This window comes from Achroia grisella, unplaced genomic scaffold (assembly GCF_030625045.1).
Source record: "Achroia grisella isolate CSIRO2021 unplaced genomic scaffold, CSIRO_AGI_Agris_v1 utg3539, whole genome shotgun sequence".
Classification (NCBI taxonomy): Eukaryota; Metazoa; Arthropoda; class Insecta; order Lepidoptera; family Pyralidae; genus Achroia; species Achroia grisella.
Window position 1 is genome coordinate 232,462 of NW_026712814.1, and position 17,861 is coordinate 250,322.

Genomic DNA, 17,861 nt, shown 5'->3' on the forward strand with positions numbered 1-17,861 from the left:
CAAGAATTGATGGATATTCTTAGGAGCGATGATTATCTCAGGATAGAGTGTATAATATGTACTTTCCAAACGAGATATTACGTTTATGCATGAGTGGGCTACGGTCACATAGGTTATGGAGTGGCGTTTACTCTTTACTTGGCAAAATCTACAGATTTTTGTTAAGCATTTAGTAGTAACTACCCTGCATAGGCTATCAAATTACCTATTATCTCTGTAAATATTACGTATACATTACTTTTTTATGAGAAACGAACTTGTGGTATGTGATTACCGTCGCTCATGAGCGCACGCCAAACCGGAAGAATTGCAAGTGCGTTGCCAGCCTTTCAAGAACAACTTATTTTCTTAATGATTTCAATAGAAACAGAAATAATCAAAATAATTACAAAAACAAAACGTTTTTATACTAGTTGTGTAGTACCTATATGGAAAGCTCAGCTTAGCTCGAGACTAGATGGCGCTGTGTGAATTGTCCAGAGATATTATTATTATTATAATGATCAAGGATTTTAATTTCAAATTTCACTAAAAACATATAACTCACTAATTTACTCGTCATTATTATATAGTAACTAGTTGTCCCAGCAAACGTTGTTTTGCCTTAATATAAAAAAAAAATTGGGGTGGACTACCCCTAACATTTAGGGGGTGAAAAATAGATGTTGGCCGATTCTCAGACCTACTCAATACGCTCACAAAATTACATGAGAATCGGTCAAGCCGTTTCGGAGGAGTATGGGAACGAAAACTGTGACACGAGAATTTTATATATAAGATGTAAGCTATATGCATGTCTTTGAACCTTTTGGAATACAACCCCTAGTTTTCTGTTTACCCTTTTGCGTCTGAGCCTATTATAGAGTCCTGGATAGAAACCTTTTAACATACGCGTCAATAATTAAGCAATTACAGTGAACGACTAGACCTGGCATAGCAAAGGTCACCATAGAACGTTATATTTGTAAAGTTTATGTTGTAAACAAGTTGATATTTAATTGTATATTTTTAACCGATTACAAAAAAAGAGGTTTACTACTCATGTGTACTTTAATATATTGTTATGTAATGACATACTTTTTATATTTAAGGGTTTATCTAATTATTAGATTCTAATATATAAAATTCTCGTGTTAGTTACCATACTACAAACGGCTTGACCGATTTTGATATTTTTTTATATGTATAATCGGTAGGTTTGAGAATATGTTATCTATTTTTATATTTCTATGTAATAAGTATGGTCCTTGCCAAAAAACTTTTTTTTAAGTTGAACAAATTTTACATTATTTTTTTTATTACGTGGCACTACATCATCTACCACCAATCCCTACATTTTATAGCCATATTGTTGATATCAATGTATGATTTAAATGGAAAACAACGTTTGCCAGATCAGCTAGTTATACATAAAAAGAGTATGTATGTATTCTCAAAAGCTTAAAGCAATTGAACTGACAAACTTGCTGACGGGCGTTTTCGATGGCAAGCAGCTTTCTTTGAAAGCTGTTTCGATTGTAGAATCAAATTAAACAGTGAACTTATAGGATTTCCTGGCATGACATCTCAATGCTCTAGATTAGTAACGCATGAGTGGTGTTTTTTTATAAATTATTGTATTTTATATTTTGACGAAATGTTTTTTTCTTTATAACAAATGTTTTTCTACTGCCATTATTTGTATTACGTTTTCTCTAGAAGCTAAATATATACCTTACTATGGAATGACAAGTGGTATCACAGTGTTACATGATAACGTGATACATGTATTGTTATGTCATGTATATTGGTGCCGGTACCGCTTAACAAATGTCCATGGTTTGATGGCGTGATGATGATAGAAGGAGAGATGGAGTCCATCAGGTGGAACCGTTTGTTTTCCATTACAAACACATGTAAATAGAAAGGTGATATCGTTATCTACATAATTAAAATTAAACGAAATTTTACTGCAACTTAATGGATTTATATCATTTAATTTAATTTCGCTAGCATTAACATGTGTGGGACATTACTATATAGTACAATATATTTAGTGCGAGAATCAGACCATCGCTACTGGAAGCATCATCACCTTCCCTACTAGTGATTAATTTCCGACTGTTATGTATCTACACCCATATTGCGACACGTGTTGAAACGAGGCATCATCAGGCAATGAATAGAGATCGAATATAGTTCGGAAGCCTAATGTTGACTGGTCGGAGTATAGTATAGATCCATCAAATAATGAAATTGATTTAAAATAACACCTAATTCGAAATAATAAATTTAACTGGTTTTTCATACCTCACGTTTCGAGCTGCAAAGCTGGCGGAAAAATTAGAGCAGCATTTTGAGACAGAGGTAACAACCACACTTCAGATCACGATATACAAAGATGTTCTTCCTGAAATATTGTCCGCACATTTAGATCTATGTATTTGTATATACAGGGAAATTCATATTCTGGTCTCTAAAGGACAGACAGTGTCAGAGTTAAAGTTAATGTGAACATTCTTTCGCCGTTCAGGTTATCAAACTTTGGAACGACTTACCACTTCATATCAAAGACGCAAGGAGTAGATTTTCCTTCAACCATTAATTACGGGAACATTATCTGAACTTGTAACCTTTCTTCTGTGTCTCATTCTTTTTCTTTAAATTTTTTCATTATATATGTAGCTATTTATTCATATATATTATATTTGTATGTGTATCATTCCATATATTTATATTTGCACTGCCAACAATTATTATCTGCACCACCCATGGTTGACTGGTAGATAATACCGCATGGTGTTAACTCCGCCATATATGCTTTGTGCATTAAAGTTATATAAATAAATAAATAAACAAGTAAAACTTAGTGATTAATTAAAACAATATTAATTAAATTATTATTAAATAACCTATTTGAGTGTTTATAATAGTTTTATAATAAAAATAAATACTGTTAATGAATGAGTGACTCGCATAACCATCATGGCTCGCATCGTCCACCGTCTCGCTCGCACGCGTGCATCGCTTATCACACAGAAAACGTTAAATGCAATTTTTTGTCCCACTTTTTCACATCCACCGTATGTAATTTTCATTCCACGCTGTTGCTTTTTCACTATCCAGGGGCGCCACTGTCGTTTCTTTTTTTTATTTACCGTTTTTTTTTTCAGTTTGAGAATCAAACACTTCGCCGTTTTTACGCGACGATCCGAGTCTATAATTTGTTTATGTGTTTACATTTTTTAACGGTTTCGCACTGCGTTGTGATATATATAATGTTATGTTTTTGTTTGTCATTTCACTTGTTTTATAAACGTGTAATTGGACTAAGCGAACAAATGCTTGCTTTTTCTGTACATACAAGTACAACTTATTAAGTGACAAATCATTGCATTTAATGAAATGTGAGTTTGTAATTGAGTATTCTCTATTTTGATTATTATTGTTAGTGTCCAGATTAACTTCTTGTATCTTAACATTGAGTCTATTACCAGGTTGGCAGAGATAATTTAGTAGTCATCTGACGCACATACGAACATACATCTTTATTATAAACTTTGACTTTGCGAAACTATAATATATGTTAGTTGACAGAGATAGTTAAAAATAATTATACTGCAGATCATCTGTTTAGCTTGGGACTAGATGGCGCTGAGGGAATAGTTCTGAGATATTATTATTATACAACGTTATTCAATATCACTATTATTTACATTTATAATAATAATTAGCAAGTTTTATAAATATACTTTTTTCATTAAATATATATTTTTGAAGTTGACAACCCTAATACACGGTGAGTGGTTTCCTAACAAATAAGTGTATCGCCGTAGTCTATTAAAATCTTAACGGTATAAAAAACATCCCTGCACCGTCCCAACGGGATTCTCGGCTCTATTTTATTGGATGCAATAATCATATTTCGTTGGCAACGGAATGTGTAGTTACGTCTTTTTTACCATGGACCGTTTTTATGGGAAGTTATAAGGACATTGGCATTTAGCATTTTATAATCGATCTATTATTGCGAGGTATGCTTATGGTCATTTGTATTCTTAACTAGCTTTCCGCCCCTGCTTCACACAGGTGTGTATACTTACATATATATACAAGCCCCTTTCCCCTTTCAAGTACATGGGGGGAAAGCAGATTGTTAGTAATGTGGACTGATGTTCTTATTACTACCAATGTACCATGTCAGGTTGACCTGCATGCTGTACCTACTGATAATCCCTCTGGACCAGACCTCATCCTCTCATCATCCTCCACTGGTGCCCCGCCAGCGTAAGTCGTTAGCGCAGATGGGTGCACTATTCCATTATCATCCATAATGTCATGTTCATGTAAAATTGTCTTTACGAGTTTTTTCGTAAAGACAATTTTACATAGTATAAAATGAAGTCGCTTATGCTGTCTGTTCGCTTACATCTAAACTACGCAACGGATTAAATACAGTTTTTAGCAGTAGATAGAGTGATTCAAAAGACAGATTTATATGTATATACCCGCGCGTAGCCGGAGTGGGTAGCTATTTCTATTACAAAAAAAAATACATTTTTTGTATCTAATTGTAATCTTTCTTAATAACATTATAAACGTGAAAGTTTGCGAGTATGGATGTTTGTTACTCTTTCACGAAAAACTACTGAACGGATTTTGATTAAAATTTACAGTAATATATCTCATGCATCAATAACACATAGGTTATATTTTATATTGAAATTTAATGCGGGTAAAATCGTGAGCACAGCTAGTAAATTTATAATTCGATATTGACATGATATTTCAAGAACACAATTCAATCACTATATTATCCAGATTTCTATTGGTCATACCATCACCATCCACATAAAAAACGGTTATATCGTTATGTGTGCACCATTATTTAACTATATCAGTTAATTATAAATGTTAATTGTTCTTTACGGCATTAATATGTTAAAAATAAAAGTTTGCGTGTCTCGGTTATCTGATGAACCCACGATAAAGGACCGCCAGCGTGACGACGGCACTGTTTGGAGGTAATAATAATATTATTTATGTTACATTACGAATCAGTACAAAGAAGAAATAAAAATAAATAGAGGACTTTAGTTTTGATAAAGTAAAATAAAAAATAGTGGACTGTAGGTACTTATAAAAAAAATATTAGCAAAGGAAGGAGAAATATGATTTCGACCTGGAAAAACGTCTTCCACATTCCGAACACTCCAAAGTAAGCAATGTAACACCAAACTTACTTACATGTGCTCAGGAACTTCCCAATGTGTAGTACAGCTTAGTGGCCACGCACTATAAAGTGTGTATTTAAATAAAAACAATTATATTGAATCAATTAAATCAATAATTTTCTTGTTTTAAAATAGTAAAAATACGGAGCGTCCCATTTCTTCTTTTCTTCTAATTCTAAATTTAAATTGCTTTTTTCTTCTAAATTTGGATTTATGTTGCAACATATTGTTATTGGTGGCCAGTATTATCAAGCGCCTTTTAATCCTCTAAGCGAGCCGGTGATGGAACCTGATTATACTAAGAATAGAATTTTGTAAATTAGAATAGAATTTGGTATTCGAAATACAAATTTTATAAATATAACATAAACTAAGTGGCCTGTATTCCACAACTTTTATCCCCGCAGATCGATCCCCCGTCCAATTCAGACGGGGATCGAAATTACGACGGCCTGCGAGGTTCGAACCCCTAGCGGTGCCCTCAGATTAAAGTCGTATCCGTCAGGCGGGAGTTGGCCTTCAGCCGCTCCACAAGTTCTTCCTTTAGTTTTGAAGTGCCATCTGCACTCGCTCTCATATATCGTCAGGTGAAGCTCTGATATCGTCAGGTGTAGCTGTAAAAGTTAGTTGCGGAAAAGCATAAGTGTAGTCCGAAAAAAAAAATAGTATTCGGAATACGGAACAATCTACCTTTACGGCTGTTATCTTAGACGGGGTAGTTAGCGTTAATACTTGATTAAAACTAGGACCAGTCTGGGAAATCCTCAGCTCAGGCCGTCGGCTTTTAGATCTGAATTGGACGGGGGTTCGATCAGAGAGGATCCAATTTGTGGCTCGTCAGTTTGTTTGTCATCTCATAAGATAAAATCTCAAATATTTTTATTATTTATTTTGCTTCGTTGTCTTGTAGGCGGTGTCAACTCTTTGTTTTTTTTTTACAAGTCTTTCTGACAGTATGGAATGATATCCAAAAGGCCGCCCCATAGAGGGGTGATGAGGGGGTGTGTGGGATTCTTACCCAGTAATATAATATTATGAAACGTAGTGTTAATTGCTGTGTGAGTTATACTGATGGTATCATGAGTTCCTGTGAATGCGCGGGCGCAACAATGAAACAACGTAATAATACGTAACAAGACATTTTGTTTTAATAAGTAATATTATTCAAGAATTCATTCATTTATGTCAACATTGCTATTTGACAGTCTGTATCTAATGGCAGAATAAAAAAGTATGACTAATTCAAAAATGCTCATAATAAATTTATTTGAACATTAAAAAAATAAATCTATCCCATATAGTCTAGCGGTTTTACTTCCGATGATCGCTGATTCGATTCCTCGTACGTTAAAAATATTTTTATCCATGAGTATGATTATCAGTAACAGTCCGAGTATTTTCTATGTCTAATATATATATTTACAAAAATAATGTATTTAATTGTATTTGTCGGTGGTCTTGTACCTATAACACGAGCTCTGCTTAGCTGGGGACTAGATGGCGCTGTGTTAATTGTCCAGGGTTATTATTATTATTATTATTGTAAAAAATAACCTCGAATGTAGAATAATTTCGCTGTCATAATAATAACAACTTGTATCATTTCTATTGTATTCTTTCTTTATTTATTTTTTATACGGTATGTAGATTATTTAATTGTGAGTGCTGTTATAATGTACTGATTGCATAAATAACCGTAATGGATTGATACCGACAAAAAAAAATATTACAGAAAAATATTACCAGTTGAGTGTATTGCCAATTCTTCTCGATTAATAAGGTTAATAATAAAAATATTACAAAAAAGTCGTTAGGTCTTATATGAATAAATGACTTTGATTTGACTTCGACTCTGAACAGAATTCATAATTCATTAAATCAAAAGCAATACATAAAAATACATTAATACAAATGTTTGTACTGTGCAAGGAAAAGAACCCGCGACCGTCGGATGTACAGCGATGTGCTAAACCACTAAACCACCGAGGCTGTCAAAAGAGAGTTGGTTTGTACAAAGTATCTCTGTACTAGAGGCCTATAATAAGCAAGGTCCAGTGAAATATATTACTTTCAAAATTCCATCGCCACACTCCTGTGTGGGGTGGGCAGAGCCCTAAAAATACAATGTTGTTGATCCCGACTCGTAACAAATACGATTTTAATGCGCTCGTAAATAACGTGTGATGTTTTAATCTTGACTTTAGTGCGTCAGGCGTGGATGCTGGGAACATAAGTAACTTGAGTTTAGAGATCCGTTTATATATTTATTTATTTATATATTTATTTATTTCGCACAATTATAACAACCTTTGCGAGGTTAGCTAGTAAACAGTTAAATCCGCAAAGGTTGTTTTGCTATATAAATTAGAATCGCTATGAAAAAATAAAGGTTAATGGTAGTTGAAAATTTAGGGTTGTATGTATTTTTTAATGCCACATTATAAAAAAATAAAAATTTGGATGAAAAATAAAACAATCATGTTTGGTGTGGACAACCCTTATCACTTAGGGGTATGAAAAATAGATAGTAGCCGATTCGCAGACCTACTGAATATGCATTAGTACCTATTGCATGCATTAGTATTGCATGCTATTCTGTGGAGATGCAAACCATCGCTTCTAAGAATGTCCTTCAATTCTTGTCCCTGACGGGTCTAGGTAGCGAACTTTGAAAAAGGGCGAGCACAATAGATCTAAGCAGGTTGCAGTGTTGCAGGGTCTTAGTACCTGACAGACAATAGCCCCCCCCCCCCCCACTAAAATTATAATATTGTTGTATATAACAATCTGAATATCTGTTACATATATATTCATCTAAAAACTAAATTTATTACAATACAACACACACATATCAGATAATAGTATTTTTTTAAGTTTTTACTGACCAGATGGTTGTACCTATTAATCTATATATAAATTAAATTGAAGTGTTGGTTTGTAATTTTGAATTTACACCTTTTCATTAAATGCATATTAAAGTATTTACTTACATCAACAAAATAAAATTAAAAAAAAATTGTTTGTCTGTTTGTCATTGACTAATTTTAATGGGATTTTCACTCGTAGATAGCTAATATTATAAAAAATACGTAGGCCTACTACTTTTTAGAAATATTTATTAATTCAATAAAAAATAATACTACGTCTGCGTGAATATAACTGTTTTTTTGATAAAAGAAATAGAATTTCGAAAATAAAAGTAGCTTCACTTACTTCTTGTAACATTAACTATCTGTGAGTCAGAGTCTTATTAATATTTGTCCAGCTGTTTCAGAGCAAAACCAAACAGACGGAATTTTAAAATTATACATTGATGTAATTAATTAATTTCGTATGCATTTAGTGTAAGGCTGTTAATTTGAAATTACAAGTAGACAATTCAATTTTATTTATTTGCATAGACATTCAGAACCCTCCCAGTTGGTTGTTGAACATGCTTGACCATTTTTAATAAGCAATAATTGTTATGTCAGGACGTATATAATTATAAAGACGATATCTTCATCTCAGATATTCGATCTATATCTACCAACCATTATATACATGTATATTCTTCTGTCCGACTGATCTCCTAAAGTCCTAAACAATTCATACTGAGGTGTTACAAGAATGTACTTATGACTGTCTGTCTATGTTAAATTATATCAACTAAACTGAACGAATATTAATAAATACGCCTAATTAGATAAAAATATTTGCATTAAATGTATGATTTGATAGTAAATAGTTATTTTAACATATTACATATCATTATGCTATAAATGACTAGCTCTACTTCTTACAGCAAGTTTTGTTATGTAAAAACAATAATTGTAGAATGTAAATAAATAAAATTTAATATGAACATAGATGTTTCAAGCGTCCTTAGGCTACGGTAACCATTTACCATAAGATGAGCCGTATGAATGCGTTCCAACATTACAGTATAAAAAAAATATTGAAAGCCTCGGTGGTCTAGCGGTTTAGCACATCGCTTCACTTCTGCTGGTCGTGCGTTCGATATTCGCGTCGCGAGGAATCGATTACAAACATTTGTATTCATGAGTATGTTTGCTTGTATTGGTCTGGGTGTTTTCTATGTATATTATGTATTTACAAAAATATATCTAAGTATTTATTACTTATCTACTATCCATAACACAAGCTCTACTTAACTTGGGACTAGATGGCGCTGTGTGAAATGCCTAGTGGTATTATTTATTATGTTATAATTTTAATGAAACGTTGATTATATTTTTATAATGTAGACTTAGGTGGTATGAAGGAAGTATGAAAGTGGCACCGGTGTCAGAGAGGTTGAAGAGTAATCGTCTATCATGGTATGGACATGTAATGTGTAGGAACGAGGATAATATTTTAAGAAAGATGTTACAAATGAATGTGGATGGTTATAAGGGCAGAGGAAGGTCGAAAAAGAGATGGATGGACTGTGTGAAAGATGATATGGTAAGAAAGGAAGTAAATAACGCGATGACTGCGAACAGGGATGAATGGAAGCGAAAAACATATTACGCCGACCACAAATAAATGGGCTAAGGAAGAAGCAGATGATGTAGACTTAGGTGGTATGGTTATATTCTGCGTAAACCTGAAAACCACATTGTGAGAAAGTGCCTTTCCATGGCTACAAACAAAGAACCTGGTTGTGTATAGGGACCGCTTACCCGAAATGTATGGCGCCCCAGGATTAGAAAAGCCGACCCCAAGTAACGGGAAGAGGCGAGGATGAAGAAGTTGTATATCTTTTTATTAAGTTGTTTTAGAAATGTGTATAGCAATTACCTTAACAAGAGATGGAAGTTGTGCGAGGGAGATAGTCATGCAAATTGCATACATGCCCAGTGCAGTTAAAGTTAACCAGTTTATAAATGAATAATTATAATAATAATATCACTATAACAGTTTTAAAATAACTTAATAAAGAGATTGTGACGAATTTACTGTCATCATGCGGCGACACCGTTGCCTAGTTACGATGGAGCAAGAAAAACAACAGGCCGGTCATAGCGAACCGAATCGCTTACTTGTATAGTATATATTATTTATTTTTATATTGGTATATATATATATATATTATATATATATATATATATACATATATATATAAATTTCTTTATCAATAACATATAAATAAAATTGGAGTGTCTGTTTGTAATATTGAAATAACCGTTTTTTACTACATGCATATGAATATAAATACGGTACATACACCAAAATAAAACTTTTTACAATTTTTGTCTGTCTATCTGTTTGTTCCGGCTAATCTCTGAAATAGCTGGACCGATATTGGCGGAACTTTTTTTGGCAGGTATCTGATGTAATAAGGAGTAACTAACGCTACTTTATTTTAGATTTTATTAATTTGAAAAATAAAGGTAAATTCCACGCGGACAAATTCGCGTGTATAACTAGTCATACATAAGAGACCCCTGAGACGGATGGGGTGAGGGATTTTCCCGACTTAAAAAAAGGTATCTCTACGCCCTGTTAATGGTGTTTCACTTTTTGTGAGTGATAATCCATGTAATTAATGATAAACAATATGCATAGGTTAATTGTAAACTGTGTCGGTATCTACGCAAGGTGGTGCAAGTTAGATTCCAGTTCGAGTCAATTATGTGGGGTCCGCAAATGAACTGCAAGACTAAGGATTAAACAATTAAAAAGTCAAGCTAATATACCAGTTTCATACATTTAACTATTACCTATGTATTTTGTATGTATTGTATGTGTCATTTTTTATTATTAACTAATGTCGAAAAAGATGGTTTATTTTTTATGTTTTGTCTCTTTATCTCAGATCTCGGTAATTTTTCTAATTTGGTTATTAAATCAAAATATGCACGTAAGATATAGTTGATAGTCTCGGTGGGCTGGCGGTGGCACACTGCTTGCGGGTTCGATTTCTCGCACTATACAAACACTTGTATTCATGAGTACAATTGTTTATATCGGCCTGAGTGTTTTGTATGTATATTATGTGTCTATTTACAATAAAAAAATGTATTTATGTCACTTGTCTAAATAATATAATCCTTACTAATATTCTAAATGCGAAAGTAACTCTGTCTGTCTCGCTTTAACGCCAATATTACTGCACCGATTTAAATAAAATTTGATAAACAGATAGTCTGACCCTAAGAAAGGACATAGGTTACTTTTTAATGCCAAGAAAGGGTTTTAAGGGGTTATAAGGGATATAAAACGTTCTATGGAAGTATCTTCATTTTTAAAGCTAGAAACTTGAAACTTATTATTTAAGCTTTTGACCTATCAATATGACATTCAAAGTTTGAACGAATTTTACCCTTAAGGGGGTAAAATAAAATAAGGGTTCAAATGGAAATTCCTGATTCGTCCTTCCGAACGAAGTCGTGCCCGCGACTTCGTTCGCAAGGTTAGTATAAAATATTTAACGTTCATAAGTGGCTAAAATGTCCTACAAGAATAATTGATTTATGAATTTTAAAAATTGAACCTAAATATAGCAATATTACTCCAGCAAACAATATGAGATATATTTTTGCGTCAAAATGCGTTCAGAACTGAACCTGTTTAATTAATGGTTACCAACAGTTATCTTTGAACCATCGACCACTAACTAACTGTGTATTGTAATTTTAGCATATCTGCAACATTTACACCTGTGTGGGGTCGCCAGAACGTATAATTAAGTAAAGCATCCTACCGTGATAAATATATTTGTTTATTATTCATTACTTTTTAAACCATCATAGCTCAGTTGTTTATTAGTCCAATTTACACCGAAGCGGTAGTGAGTTCAAATCAGGCCGATACAAAAAAAACTGTATGTCTATTTAGGGGGTGAAATGTTTGAAAATGCATGAAAATTTATTATTAGGACTTATCACAAATATGTGTACATGTCTGTCAGTTTGTTAGCTTTTCACGAATAAACGGTTGAATAGATCTAATCAATCTAGATCTAGAGATAATGGAATTTTTTGATAACTTCTGTTATAAGTAATTCTGTTATCAAAATTCCTTTTAATACAGTCCTTCTGGACTGTATTAAAAACACTAGAAAAAAATCAGGATAAAAGCTATGTATTTAAAAAATGTATTAAATTTATCAGTTGCATTTGACAAAGGTTTACATTTACTGTAATGTGTTTAAAGTTGAAATTAACCATCGACAGTGATGTGTAGACGCCAGTAAGCCTCATAAGCTGTGATGCACCTTACCACAAAAAGTTACCACAAATTGACTTTCCCGACTTTTAATTGCCACGCAACAGGGAAGTAATAATGATATCGATTATACCCTGTAATGGTGCCTGTGTGGTAATTATTAGTTTTCTAAGAAAGTTGATTTTCTCATACACCTGAGTTTTCTAATAGCTTATCTATTGTTCTAGTTTAAAATGAATGGTGTGGCATTTAGAGATGGGAATTGTCGATAAAATATAATAAGGATACGATGTAATACTTAAATTTCCTTAACAGTGGTAAGAGCAAGTATCAATAACTACATATATACATATAACTTTAAATTAAATGCATGTAACATTTAAAATCAAAATTACGCTGAAATATTTTTGATATTTTAATTTATATCATAGACAAGTTTATTGTATATACTGATATTGCATATTTAAAATATTAAATTCCAATTTTAATAATTCTTAAATATTTAAAGTCTATTTAATAAATTATTCTATTATACTCTTGTTAACTGTTTTGTTCTGTTTTTTTTTTCTTAGGAGCTTTTATTAAATATAATAATATTTGTTAATAAATTGTTGTTAGTTAGTATTTATATTAGGAGATAGTGCTTTTATAAATTTTACTAATAATTATAAAATTGTTGATAGTTAGCGTTGATATTTTATTTAATCACATAACTACTCTTAATACCGTGTAGATAATATGCGGTATTAATAAATAAAGACAAAGACACATAAAATACATATTTGGTTTATCGATAACACAACATCGATACCGGCATAACACAAATCCCATAGTACATCTATTGATAAACAATTGTAATTTTTATTGATATTTAAATTACGTTTTATTGAATCACACAACACGACTGATTGACAACATAATAATGATAATTACGCGCAATAATTAAATCGATTAATTCGAGTTTTATATTTGAATAGGTATGACAGATGTCAATACAAACAGACATCATTTATGGGTATTTTATATTTATGCAAACTGAACACGCCGAGTTTGTTCCTCATATTAGTTGAGATGAATATCTTAGCATTCCATGGATTCACCGTGAGGGTCCTGAGGAGAGGAGTGTGGGAGAGAAAGAGCAGATTTACCGGGTCCATCGTGTGGTATAGTCCCTCTCTACCAGACACCTATGATATAATTGATTAATTAACGCTTATATTACTAGTAATTGTGACCATTTTATTTATTTGAGAGCAATCTGCATTTTTTGCACGTTCTTCTTGTAATTAGTCTTCGTTCCGAATGGTAGAATGTAAAAATATGACTATTCAAAAGTTATTAAATATTATTTTTATATCAAAGATCCCACGGTGCTCCGGACCTGGGTCACATCCTGGGAACTCCGAGTAGTTCCCGGGACTTGTGATCCTGGGTTTAAGGGGCCACTTGCCGACGTACATCAACACACCTTCACCGCTCGTGTTTCTCTCCCTGCCCAGCCAAATGTTCTAAGAGCCTGCTAGTGCAGCTTTAGATACACGTTCTAGTATAAAATTTACTGCAGTTCTAGACAGGCCGAGATCTTTTATAAGATTATAGAGAGATTTCGCTGGTATACTTCTCGCTCCCACTTTGACCGCATATAAATCAACCACACAAATAGGCCAACACACAACCATAGTCATTTTTAGTTAATTCCTTAATTAGTTAGTCGTAATGTTTATTTGTGTAGGGTTTTTGATGTAGGGAATTAGGATTTTGTAGATCTAGTTGCTTTCCTATTTGCAATATAGGATTATTACCTCTTATGCTTCGATTTATCAACCTTCTTGACTACAATATTATTATTTTGTTATTATTAACCTGACAACCTCAGTGGTCTAGCAGTTTAACCCACCGCCTTACTTCTGAATTACGCTGATTCGATTCCTCGCACAGTACAAACATTTATGTTTATGAGTATTATTTTTTGTATCGGTTTGAGTATTTTCTGTGTATATATATATACATAAAAATGTATCTATGTACTTATAGATATAACAAAACAATTTTTTTTTATTTACAGAGATATGTGTAGAATTCAAATTAACTTAAGATTTAAATTTCGAGTAACTCGATTTTGGCCAGGCCTCGTGTAACCATTTTAAAATAATCTCTTCATTTATTTAAGACTAATTTCAGAGCAATACAATTATATTAATAATTTCAGATCAATAGCTACAATTTAAATTTAGTATGAATTTATGGTAGAGTCAATATCGATGTTAATATAAAAGATAAATAATAATAAATATGAACCAAAATTAAAGTTTTGCTTATGAGATATTATTATTATAATTATTCCATTTTAGAAGTGCAAGCATGGGAGTTTATAATTGCAAAGGGCGCCTTAATGAGGTTATTATACGAGATATAATCGCAAATTGTCCTGTTACTGGTCGCGGTTGTTAGCATGATAACTGATATTATAAACGTAAGTATGTTTATTTGTTTGTCACACCTTAACGGCTGCATGTCTGTACTCCTCTCCATACAGAGCTACTATGAAAATTTTCAACAACAACTAATTAAACAATATGACTTATACTATATATACTTAATACAACTTTTTTCACATTTTTCTGTTATTTCCCTATAGTTTTTAGCCATACTTTCTCACTTTTTTCTAACTTTCAATTTGAGACTGTTCTTATAATTTTATTATCAGATCATTATGTATTTAATTATATATAATATTTATATATTTATGTATGTATTATTTTTATAGAAATTTATATATCAATATTTTGCTTTATATTTATATATATTTTTTTTTACATTTATTTTAGTGCACCGCCAACAATCTTTGTTACATGGTTGACTGGTAGATAATGCCGCAAGGTATTATATCCGTCATATGTACACATTATTTTTGTGCATTAAAGTTAAAAAATAAAATAAAATAAATATTGTGTCCATAGGATGCTGAGTGTCGCCCATGTTCCCAACCATTCATTATTAGATACTACTTTGATGCTCTTAACATTTACATAGAAAGACGTACTTCTAAGCATTCCATGGATTTACTGTCCAGGAGTAGTGTATTGTGTGGCAGAGAGGGAACCTCCTAGATGTTACTGGGACCCGGGTGTACATAGGTTTAAGGGACCGTTTGCCGACCTACATATGTACGTCAACACTCGCCTTCACTGCTATTGTTTCGCTCCTTGCCCAACAAAATCTGGTAAGAGCCTGCTAGTGCAGCTTTAGATACACGATCTAGTATAACTTACTGCAATTCTAGACAGGCCGAGATTTTTTAGAAGATTGTAGAGAGATTTCGCTGGCATATGAATTAGCTAAATATAGTCATATTGAGTTAATTCGATTACTTAATTACTTAATTCTTAATATTGATTTATTTTACAGCATGGTCATTGTTGGCGACCGACCGCCGAACTATTTGATATTTTTATTATTTTTAAATTTATATTTTTGAAGAGTTCTATTTTATATATCATGTTATTTGGTATACTTCACTTTATTGTATTATTCTCTTATTGTCCTTCGTATAGTTCGCAACTATATTCTAATATATATTATTATCATACCAACTACGTGTTTTCATCGTTTAGACACCCATACAGTCCACCGATCCATTACAGTCATATACATAAAAGTGTAACTATTTTTTTCTATGACGGACAAATAAAAAGTTTTCATTTAAATGTAAAATTAGAAAAAAGTCAGGAAATATCACCACCTTTTATTTATTTTTATTGAGTTCTCGATATTTCGGTAACCGCAATGTTTACGGGTAAACAGAAGAGGAGCGGGTGGATGGTAAATAAAATCTTCTATGGGCAGACATATTCGTCTACCTTCACACGTCTTCGTTTGTTCCTACTATTGAGTTTTCGTTTCATTTCAGTTCTTCTGGAAAGCATTGAAGATATAACATGTATAAGTGTAATAAATTTACTTGGTATGTTTCATTAAGTTTTTTTTTACACATTAAGTAATTTTCATATGGCGTGCGCAGTAACGTCTCGGATATGAACCGTGACAAGCATGGCTTGTTTGCGATGGTATTGAGTCGCCATTATTGTTTTAAACTATTTTAATTCATATTTGCCGTATCTCTGTATCTATCAATTTCCTATTTTACACTCAGATTATGGAATGAGATGAACTCTGTAAAAAGTCGCCTACGTGGGTACCTCAGTCTCATCTATTTCAGCAGCTAGCTTTGTAAGCTGTGTTTCGGTTGAAGGGAGAGACAATTCACTGACAAGATGCATGATATCTTAGTTCTCCGGAATTGCAATGGCATGAATGATATCATGTGCATCATTAGCCTATTTATATTCCTAAAGCCATTGTTACAAACTCGCCGGCTTATTTAATATGTTAATCACAGGTAATAGTGGTCACCCAGTGGTCCAAATTCAACCATAATTTTTAAATACAAAAATATCTTTGAACCAGCAATAACAATTAAACAAAAGAGTACTTACATATGCGCGACAGTATCAAATACATAGTAATGTGTGTTTTTTTTTTATTAATTTAATGTATTTTAGGCATTATGAAAAATATGTTATAATGTGAGAAATTTCATATTTCTCGTCTCGTCCGAGCAATTTTTGTATTAATATAATGATTATAAAGAGGAAAACATCTGTATTTTAGATGTATAAAATCAAAAGTACTTCACAGATTTAAAAATTATTTTTACTGTGTGCAAAGATAGTATTCCACTATGACATAGCTACATATTATGTTACTATATGCAAAACTTAAATTATCACGAGCAGCCGGCCGAAGCCGGGGCGGGTTACTAGTCTATTATATTTAATAATTATAAAGTCCCTCCATAGTTTTCTTAATGACTAGACCATCGAGCGCGGAGCGGAAACGATGACATTTCTATATAAAAGTTATGCAGTTCGATTCCGTTTTGCGAGCAAAAAAACAGGTGGCGCAAAGGTCAAGTGGTGGTGACCGCGCGCGGTACATTATCAAATGCAGTTTATAACGGCTTTCTGTATTCTGTAGTCCAGTTATAACTATGTGCGAGAATTTGATGAACTTAGAATGTTTTCGTTATTTGCGACAATTAATATTAATAGTTAAAAAACAGCAAAAAGCTGTGAAAATTGTGGGAAATAATAATAATGTTTCAGGACAATTCACAAAGCGTCATCGAGTCCCAAACTAGAGCTTCAGTTATGGGTCTAGACAACTGATAGAAATACTTAGATATTATTTTTTGTTAATTCATACAAAATATACATAAGAAACAGCCAGACCGACACAGATGTATTCACGAATACAAATTTTTGTATTCGTGAATACATTTGTGTTCATACAAATACAAAGTTAAGAGTAACCTGACATTTAGGGTGATACAGCTGGAGTTGAGCCACAACGCAAGTTTCAAGTCGTTTGTGGCCCGGGTCCCCAACAATATGCTGCCCACCTTCATGAAGGAGGACTACTGGCCGAAGGAGGTGG